Below are 10,530 nucleotides of genomic sequence, written 5' to 3' on the forward strand. Positions count from 1 at the left end.
CCTCCATCCCTCAGAGATAACCTCTGGGGGCAGTTTTTCCAGTACCCTTCTAGATGTTTTCTCTGCACATGTAAGTGTGTGTCTGCAGGGGAATGTCCTCTGTTTTTCTTTCAAAATGAGATTAGAGGTTACAAATTGTTCTGCAACTTGTTCTTTTTGCCTAACAACGTATCGGGCATTTTTCCAAAACTGACCTCACTCTTTTTAACACCCACATAATACTCCATGATTTGGATGTACTATAGTTTATTTAACTGTTATCCTGCCACAGACACTCAAGGTGGGTTTTTTTTTTCAGTTTTCTTCCATCACTATCTAACTGGTTCCTGGCCTCAGGTCTCAAACCTCTGATCTGCCTCCCACACCACTGCTTGATTGCAACACCAAGTCTGACTATCATTCCCAGCTCAGCTGTTTTCCTTGCATTAGGGTTATTCACAAGGTGTCTTATCTCCCCTCCTAGGTCGTAAGCTCAGGACAGGGTGTTTGCCTTGGAGGTCCTGACACGGAACACTAGGCCTGTCAACTCCGCAGTTTTTGAGCCAGTCTCAGTGCTGCCCTGGGGAAGTAGAAGGAGGTTCTCAGGCCACATGGACACTCATTTTCTTTTTCATATATATGTGTTGGGAACTCTGGGGACCTGGCTTTGTGCAGGGCACTGGAGCTCCGGGATGAAACAGATACAGACCTTGGCAAGCTTACAGTTTAATGGGAAAGACAGGCATTGTACATCCACACAGATAAATACATGGATAATTACATATGGGATGAGTACTTTGAAAGGAAACAACAGAGGAGAAGGAATGGGGCCACCAGGAGAGAGGGCCAGTGAAGCCAGCAGACCATGGGATCTGGTTCCCATTCCAGGCCACTTCCCCTTTAATCTTCTCATCTGACAAGAAGGGAAATACCTCTTTCAGTTTTAACTTTCTGTGATAATAATACACACTATCAGAGTTCAGGGCAAGTAGAGTTCCCCACTGCCTGATAGGGGTCAAGGAAGACTTCTCATTGACATCACATTGACCTTGAGTCACAGGCAAGCTCTACTGCCATTCGATTCCAGGCCGAATACTTGTTGAGCATATACCATATGTATCTAACATATAGAGGTTAGGGGTGTGTGTGTGTTGGGGGTAGTTGTGGTGGTGAGTGTTTAAAGATTTAAAATAGGTGACCTCTGAAAGAGTTTACAAATTGATGGAGCATCAGACCCAGGATAGGATAATTTCAATATACATCAAGTGAGAAGAGAGCGACACATCCACAGCTCTGGGAACTGAGCACTGTCTTCAAAGGCAAGCAGTTCTGGACTGGACTCCCTGGCCCTGCACTCCCCGGCCAGGGAACATGGAGCTTCCCAAGTGTGCTCAAAAGGGACTCCTGGAGGGCCCTGAGCTGAGACAAGCTTGGAGTGTGAGTCAGAAGGAGCTAGAAGGGCATCTGGGAAAAGTAATCTGTATGAAGATGGGAGCAAGCTGGAAGGGAAGACACTTGAGACCACAGAGGAAAAGCATCCCACGGGGCACAGGGCACCTGGGCGAAGTCAATTATACCAGCCTGGAAAGAAAAATCCAAGCCAAAAAGAGCATTTTAAGGAGGGCAAGCAGCCCCCATTCTCCTCCCCAGGGGCCAAGGATTTCATGTCCTAGAAAGGGCACCAGATGGGAGGAGACAGAAATCTGCTGTCACCTCTGCCAGTCTCACTTCCACGTCTATGTGTCTCTCTTTAGAGTGATTAAAAATACTGTAAATTATATGCCTACACTTTGTTGATGTTCTCTTTATGATCCACTGTACATGGCTGTATATATTTTGCACATCTACATACATATTACTGTGCAAAGTTGTATACACAAAGCCAGGCATACTGTACTTTATGGAAAATTTAAGAGCATTTCAGAGGTAATTAGAACCATCTGTGATTTTCCCCTCCTGGCTTTGGGAGGGAGGTGCAGCTAGAGATAGTCAAGGGCCAGCCCTGGGGGTTTGTGAGGCCAAGGTAAGGAGCCAGACTTGCTCTAAAGGCAGTGGGGAGCTATTAAAAGGTTTGAGAGGGAGGCCTTAGTGAAGCTGAACAAAAGTAAAATAGAAAGTTCCAGGCTCTCCTTGTTTCTACTTAAGATAACAGAGTTACTTCCACAATCAAAGCAGGAAATCCCAAACCAGTTCTGTCCACAATTCATCTCTGCCTCAGTTTCTCCATCTGTGAAGGGAAGCCCCACCTGCCATAGTGTGGGGCTGCAGGACCACAGGTCAACTTTGGCAAGCAATGAGGCCCATTTAGGCCGGCCTGGGCAAAACCCAGGGACATTGTTGCCAAATCTGAATATCATTCCTGGCCTCCAAGGCTAACAAGCTCTGGACGTGGTGCATCCAGGTTCAGATCCCATTCCTTGGGGAAAAAACTTGGTGAAGCTTCTGCAGGCCTATTGATGTCCTTCTTCCCTGGGCCAGAGACTCTTAAAACTTCCTGGGAGAATGAGGCAACACGCCTCATTGTGCAGCCCTCAGCAAATGCAGCAGCTGCACCGAGTGCTAAAGAAAAGCTCCCATAATAACTATGTGTGATAATAAAAAGATAAAGAGGCAAATAGGTATGTAGGTCAGCTCAAAAATAGCCACCCATCCATTTGGCCCGGGTAACCATTTGTGCCAAGTAGGTCTAAAGGGTTTTCTTCCTTCCCCTCCCAAGCTGATATTCCCTGCTTTTTTATAAGGCTGCCTTAAATAAAAGTCCCCGGAGGCTGCCCGGGCAGTTCTGACCTGCAGCCCTATAGGAGCAGGCACTGCTCCCGGCACTCCCTCCACCAAACAAATCCTGGGGTCAGAGGGCACAAGGGCTCTGCCTCTCTGACGTGGGTTCTTGGGCCTAAGTCAGGGTGTAGGGTGGTGACTCACAGACACTCCCCCGCCCACCCCCATAAGGTTCTGCGTGCACCCAGGAGGCCTCCCCCACCCCAACAGAGACGGCTTTGTTAGCGGACCCGGCCCGAGGAGAGTAACTGCCTCAGGGTTGTGAGGGCCTCCTCAGCCTCTCCTCCCTCCCCTTCTCCCCGCTCTTCTACCCTCCCCAGAAAGGCGCCAGCCGCTTGCCCTGCCCCCCACCCAGCAGCCCAACGACTAAAGCGCTGAGCTCAGCATCTCCGCAGCCTGGCGGCTTTCCTCTCGGACGGTGGGAGGAGCCTCCTTCCTCCCAGGAGTGGGCGGGGTCAACGCTAGCCCCGCCCTTCTCTCCTGTCTCACTTTCCCTCCTTCCCCCCACCTCGTCCCCAAGACGCACGTTCTCCAAGTCACGTCCCCGGTCGTCCCAACACACACCAGGGGGTCCGTGGAGACAGACCCCCACCTCCCCAGTCAGCTGCTCAGCATCTGTCACCTCCCCTGCCCGGCTCCCCTGAAGGCGTACCTCGGCCGAGGGTGGGGGGCGGGAGGGGAGAGGAGAGGGAGCAGGGGGTCTTCCCTTCCCCCATCCCGGCTGGCCCCACTGCAGACCAGCCACAGCGGGGAAGTCAATTCAGCTCTTGTGTGCTCCTCTTCCCAGAGCAGAAGGTAGAAATCTAGATTTTTTGTGTGTCTCTCTGCGTGTGATTTTTAAATACAAAAAGATTCATTCGTAGCTTCTGGATTCCTACGCCAAAGTCTGTCCTTTGTGGGTTACAAACGTTACAGCTGGGGGCGGGGAGAGGCTCCTCTTTTGGCTCACCACTTCCCACATGGGCCCTCCTGAGCTCTCAGGGAGGATACCTGGAGGGAGGATGTGACAGAATCAGTGTCACTTCTGGGCTTGCGGTTGTCTAGCTGAAGGGGACCCCATGGCGACAGTGAGCTTTGCCATTGAGTCAGCGCTGCTGGGCCCTGCTGAATTCTGCACGGGGAGGAAGAGCCTCATCAGATAAAGAGCCTAACCAGCAGAGAAAGTTTTCTGTCAATAGCTCCATATCGACTCCAGGTGTTCACTCCACCTGTTCTACACCACCGCTCCCCAACGTGTACTGCCCCCCTTCCCAGCCATACAGTCCCTTTGGCTCTCAACTAAGTGTCAGGGGCTTGGAATCAAGGAAATCAGCCTAGATCTAGAGTCACGGCTCCAGCCTGCTGACTGGCTATGTGACCTTAGGCAAGTCCCTGCACCTATCTGAACCTGTTTTCTTACCTGTACAATGGCACTGATGAGGCCTGTCTCATCTACGCTATGCAAATGTAAGCCTGGATTCAGGCTGTCCCCACTGTAGCAGCTTCTGATCATCCTTGTCATCCCTCCACCCCCGCCCCACCCCCACCTCGATGAACAAAGCTCATCCTGACCCTGCCTCCCCTGCTTTGATATATGGCAATTGGAAACCCTCAAAAATCGAGAACACTGAAAGGGCTGGAACTGGGACGTCTGTTTCTACCTTCTCTGGCAGGCCTCCTCCAGATGGTCCACCACCCTATGGGCCGCCCTCCACCCCGGGAGTTTTAGAAAAGGAGCTCCATAGAACTGAAATCTTTTTTTCTTTGTTATAATCTTTGTGGAGGTTGAATAGGCCCTTGAGATTCTCTAGTTCTGGGTTTTCAAAACTGGGGTATGAAAATCCCAACAGTGTCTGAAGCCACAGGATAAACGCAGTGTATCTTTTTTGTTAAAAAGGGTTTTTCGGGGGGCAGGGAAGATTAAGTAATTGAAGTATTAAGTCATTTTAAAGTTTGCTACCGAAATTAACACAAATTCCCATACACGGATAAAATATAAAATAGAATGCAAGATTGCATTATTTGTAATAAAAATAATAATTTGTAATGAAAATACTGGATTTCAAAGACACATTACGCTTCCTAGGTGCTGCTTCAGGCCACAGCTCGGAACCCTGTTCATCTTTAGCAGCCAAATAGCCTGAACTCAGGTCAGCTGACTCCTGTCCCCTCATAGGGCCTGGGCTTGCCTCGGAAAGCCAGTTAGCCTAGGCTTTGGGTACTAACTGGAGAGGGGTGTTACCTCAGCCTCCCTCCACTTCACTGTTTTCTTCCCTCATAAGAGTTCAGAAGCTAGGATGGAAGAGGGATTCTGAGAAGCTGGCCAAAAGCTGACCCCGCAGATGGGATTCCCTCCTGAGAGGCAGTCCAGTGTGTTAGTGAGAAAAGAGAGACAGTGCCCTGGAATCTGGATCCCTAGGACAACTCTGGCTGCGGGGGGAGCAGTGGAGGTCTGGCAGGCCGTTGTGCCTTTCACCACTGCAGGGGTAACCTGAGCTCCGGCAGGATACTCAGGCTACCCTCCTAGCTCCACCTTTGTCATGGTGGTTTAACAAGCCAGCCCTTGGTGGGGTTCCTTCTGCCCTTTGCCCTGTCCCCAGAGGAAATGACTTCTTGTGAAACCTAGGAGCCCATTAGAACTGGCTGGCTGTGAGCGCACCATTACCACATGTGGGCCTAGTCTCCACAGCTGTGTGCCATCTCACCTGCCCTGAACCCACCCCCAACCCACAGAGAGGCTGGGAAGCCAAGCCAGCGTTCTTTCCAAGGCCTACCTTTCTTCCTGACAGGTCAGTCTGCAGACATCCCAACTAAAGATAAGCATCAGGACCGCCCAGAGAGCTTTGTACAAAAGCGACCCATCCAGACCTACCAAATCAGAATGGGGATTGGGGAGGTGGGTTTCAAGCTCCACAGGAGATTCTAATTATCAATCAGGCTAGAAAGCCGCTAGTTGATGGTAGGATTCCAGGACACTCACTCTGGGCCTCAATTTGCTTTTCTGTAGAATGGCATTATATTCATTCCTTCGGGTGTAAGTAGATAATATAATTCAAAAGCTTCTTTGAAAGGCTGCACAATACAATGTATTGTTAGTATATCCATTTCAAAAAGCAGCTTCACTTGCAAAAAGATTCCCCACTGAATTTTTAACTCTCCCTCCAATAACACAGTCAAAAGCCCTCAGCTGTCAACAGCTTTTCACAGCCTTCCTAGTAAACCAGGTGCACTTATAATCTTGCCATTCTGACCAAGTTGTTGTTTTTCAAGTAAAAAAGCCACAGGAGTCCTGGGAACACTTTTGCTGGCTTCATTGTCCCCACGTGCCACCACCACTCCACCCTCTCCCCACCACCCGGGCGCCTCCTGCCACCTCCACTCCCCTCAATGACATGTTTCCAAAGGGCTGTGGAGGCAACCCAAGCAGAGCCGCGCAGGCATGCTGGCTGGCCTTCAGGGGTTCCCATCCTGAATTCTGGGGTTCCCAGAAACACACCCCCACCCCAAGATCTGGTTTAACTCCCCACACCCAAGTGGGGCAACTTGCCAGACTGAGGTCCTGGGAACCGGTGCACAGGACAGAAACCGCCAGAACAGGGAGGGGCAGGTGGCCTGGAGTGTGTGCTCACTGACTTGAAATTGCAGGCTGCTGTGAGTCCTATGGGAAGAGAGCAGAGCCTGAGAAGAGGCAGAGCTTCTGCACAGGCATGGCTCTGGCCACAGAGACTGGAACATGGGGCATGGTTACCAACTTCAGAGGCCTGAGTCACTGGGGACATGACACTAGCCCACTCCTGCTGGGAGTTCAGCCATCTCCCCATCAGGGTCGTCTTGATACAGATTCCATGTTGCACATTGTGTCTATGTTAGGAGTGCTTTCCCCAGAAGACACATGTAAATGCACAGACTCGAATGGTAGTGGTGCCATCTGGAGTTGTGCAAAGGGGCAACCCTACTCCCACCAACAAGGGAATATAAACTTCAAAAGTATTTTGAATCCAAAAAAAAAAAAAAGTATTTTGAGGAGAGTGACTGCTTGGTGAGTTCAGGGTCTCCTTTGGGATGATAAAGATGTTTTGGAATAGATAGAGGTGGTGGTTGTACAACACTGTGGATGTACTAAATGCCACTGACTTGTTCACTTTAAAAAGTTTAATTTTACATGTGAATTTCATCTCAATAAAAAAAATTTTGAGTATTTTAAGGCACTTGAAGGGAAAGTACTAATTGCTTTAAAAGATTTCCCACAAGTCAGCCCTCTGCACAATGAACCTCTATCCCCAACTTCCTGGGGTTGCCGACTATATCCAAACTGGAAGAATTAGGTTGCCTTAGAAGCCCACTTCCTGACCTGAGCTGAGGAAGAAGGGAAATATTCAGATACATCCAACACTCTTGGCAGCACTTGTGAGAAAGGGGGTAGAAAGGTAGCATGGAGTTCTTCTGAAGGCTCACCCCAAAGGCCACCCAGATCCTGAGAATCCAGGTGTAGGTCTGCAGTTCTGGGAAAATCCACCTTCTTGCTTTATCCATTCATTCATTTATTCATCCAAGGAATATTCACTGAGACTCTACTATGTGCTAGCCACTGGAAGTTAAGAAGAGTAGAACTGGACTTCCCTGCTGGTGCAGTGGTTAAGAATCCGCCTGCCAATGCAGGGGACACGGGTTCGAGCCCTGGTCCAGGAAGATCCCACATGCCGCGGAGCAACTAAGCCAGTGCGCCACAACTACTGAGCCTGCACTCTAGAGCCTGTGAGCCACAACTACTGAGCCCCCATGCCCCCGTGCCACAACTAATGAAGCCCGTGCACCTAGAGCCCGTGCTCTGCAACAAGCCACTGCAATGAGAAGCGCACCACAAAGAGTAGCCCCCTGCTCACCACAACTAGAGAAAGCCTGCGTGCAGCAACGAAGACCCAATGCAGCCAAAAATAAACAAATTAAAAAAAAAAAGAAGAGTAGAACTCACCCTCAGGAAGCTCATAGTCCGGTGAGAAGACTAAAGGGGAAACAGTTATTAACAGAGATGTGCATGGGGTGTGAGGATGACCTGAGGGGGGGCACCTAAGGGATGGTGTATTGGGTTGGGCACTGGGGAAGGCTTCCTGCAGGAAGGGATGCCACAGCTGCGTCTCCAAGGCTGCTGGCAGGAGCATGTCCAGGCAAGCCTGACCTGCAGCCAGCCTAAGCCTGAGGGGGAGAGAAGCAAATGCAGGGTTCATAGGATCTTTGAAGGATTTGAAGAGGCCTGGCTCAGAGGCTAGGAGATGAAGCTGCCCACTCCTTGCAAGTACCACTTTTGGGACCCCCCCATCCCATCTTCAATGCAGAGAGAGGTGTGTGAGATGGTAACCATGTCTTTCCAGCCCCAGCCATGTGGAAGGGATCCTGCCCTTCACCTCACAGGATGAACCAAGACCCTCCACCCTAGCTCCTCGGAGGGGCTAACAGTTAGGAAACTCCCCTTCTAGATCCAAAGGTTCTCCTGACAGACAATGGTATGGGGCTTTTCCCCCCTCCTTCATAGGGGTGAAGAGTTTCAGTCGGGAAGCCATTTAGCCCTCCACCCTCATCCCCCTGCAGCCAGGCCTCCTAGCAGGTGGTTGTTTACCCTATAGCCCACTCTCTCCTCTGGGAAAAACCTCCAGGGTTAAGACTGCCTGTCCTTTTCTGAAAATGATGAGACAACAACATTAATGGATTTCTTTTGAAAAGAAACAAAATTACCCAGTGCCCATTAACACAGCCCTTCCGCATTATAAAAAGCTGTTTTATTAACAGAATGAGACGGTGAATGAAAAAAGCGGCTTAGCACACTTCTTCCGCGATGGCTACTTATCGAATGAATGAATGATTCCTAGTAAACTGACCTTTCCAAAATGGCACTGGATTCTTGTGCTTCTGAAACCTCTATTTAAAAACCTCTATTTTTCTTAGATTAGTGTTCCACATTTTTCTGAATTTTTTTTTCATGCGGGGTCGGCGGAGAGAGAGAGAAGAAAAACACCCTAAGTCTATATCCTGCTGTCTCAGATGTCCCCAGCCCAGTCAGCCTGGGAGGAGTGAATGGTCTTGATGGATTAATTCCCTGATCTTCAGTCCTGACAGAAAGACACACCCATACAGGTCACCCCAACTCTTTCCTTCCCACCTCAGTAAAGGGTGATTTCAAGAGGATGTCATCTACCCTCAGTCCTCCAAGCACTTCACCTAATTGCCAAGACCTGGTGTCTTTAAGGTTCCCAGCAAGTGACTAGAGCTTGGAGGATAGGAAGAAAGGGCCAGTGTTCAGGCCTTGAAAGCCCCAGCAGCTAACAGACGATTCTATTCTGCAGCAGTCTTTACGATATCTCCTAATCTGAGTCGTCTAATTTATTTTTTATCCATAAATTTGTCTCCAGAGATGGTTCTCCCATCTGGAAAAAGGGGATGGGGTGCAGGGCTTGATTCTGGTCGTTCACAGTTCTAAGTCTTGGTTTGCCCAGAAGGCCCACGGGCCAGCCTCTTTCTTTTTTTTAATGGGAGGGGGTGTGGATGGCAGCGGCCGGACTCTTCCGGCGGCAAGTGTCTTCTGTCACGACCAAGTCTGCCCCGAGGAGACGCCCGCCAGTCTGATCTGGTTAGGCTCTGGCCCTCCCAGGGACGGGAGCGTCTGATGTAAGTTTGGTTCTCTCTTCCATCAGGATCCTGTGACCCAGATTGATATATCTTTAAATAAATAAAGGTCGAATCCGTCCGATCCCCTTCCCACCTTCAGCAATCTCTGTCAGTCTTCGAGCACCGCCGTCGGGTCACATTTTCTGTGGCCCCTCCTGAATGACGAAACAGGGGATAGCGATTTCACTCCGGGGCTTTTCCGGAGATCTAGGTCTTCGGTCCTGATGCAACTCTCCGGCTCTTTTACACAAAGCGTTTTGGCGAAGAGGGGCGCTAGGACCCGGCGGATGCCCGGGGCTTCTCGGCCGCAGCGGGCGGGGGAGGCACAGCCGCACCTCTGTCTGTCCTTAGGGCCGGCGGGTGGGTCAGTGTGTCCCTCTGATGTGGCTCCCAGCTCCAGAACCAAGCGCTAGGAACCGGGGCCCATCAATAGTCTTTTAACCACGTTTCCCAAACCCCCTCCTTGGAGGCAGGCTGGGAGCGGACCCCACCCCCCCAATTAATCCATCCCCTGGGGCTGTAGAGTAACAAGCGGGCGGGCAGGTGGGGCCGCCGGGAAGAGGGAGCACGGTGCCCGGAGCTGCCCAGTCTTTGGACCCATAACCCGACCCTTCGTAAGGAAGGGTTAGCGTGGGGTACATGCGCGAGGGCCGGTGGATTAACGTCTGCTGCCCGCGCCGCCGTCCCACTGGCATCCACTTGTGCGCCCAATTGTGCCCAGAGCTCGCAGGCTCTCAGACGCTGGGGGCAACCGTCTTCCCTGCTTGTTGCCCCCCTCAAGTTCCCCTGCCTCTTCCCCCGCGCGGCCGCGGCCTACCCCCTCCCCCAGCAATACGACCCTATAATAAACAAGTCTTTCCTAGATCCTCCCCTGCCGCGACCGCCCTCGGGGACCTTGGCAGCTGCAGCCGCCGCGGATCCCTTTCCAGAAAGGGGGCGTGGCCGAGGCTCGCGGGTTTGGCCGGGTGCTTTCTGGGGCCCAAGGGGGGGCGGGGCCAGGCGGCTGTCACCGGGCAGGAGAGAACGTTGCGAACGTGCGCCCAGAGCCCATTGGTCGAGGTGGGCCACACTCCCGGGTCTGGATTGGGCCGCGGCGCGGAAGGGGTGTGGCCTCTCCCCGCTAGTCCTTATAGG

The sequence above is a fragment of the Delphinapterus leucas genome, chromosome 16 (assembly GCF_059928025.1).
Source record: "Delphinapterus leucas isolate spDelLeu-1000000601 "Yukka" chromosome 16, BTC_Dleu_Yukka2, whole genome shotgun sequence".
Classification (NCBI taxonomy): Eukaryota; Metazoa; Chordata; class Mammalia; order Artiodactyla; family Monodontidae; genus Delphinapterus; species Delphinapterus leucas.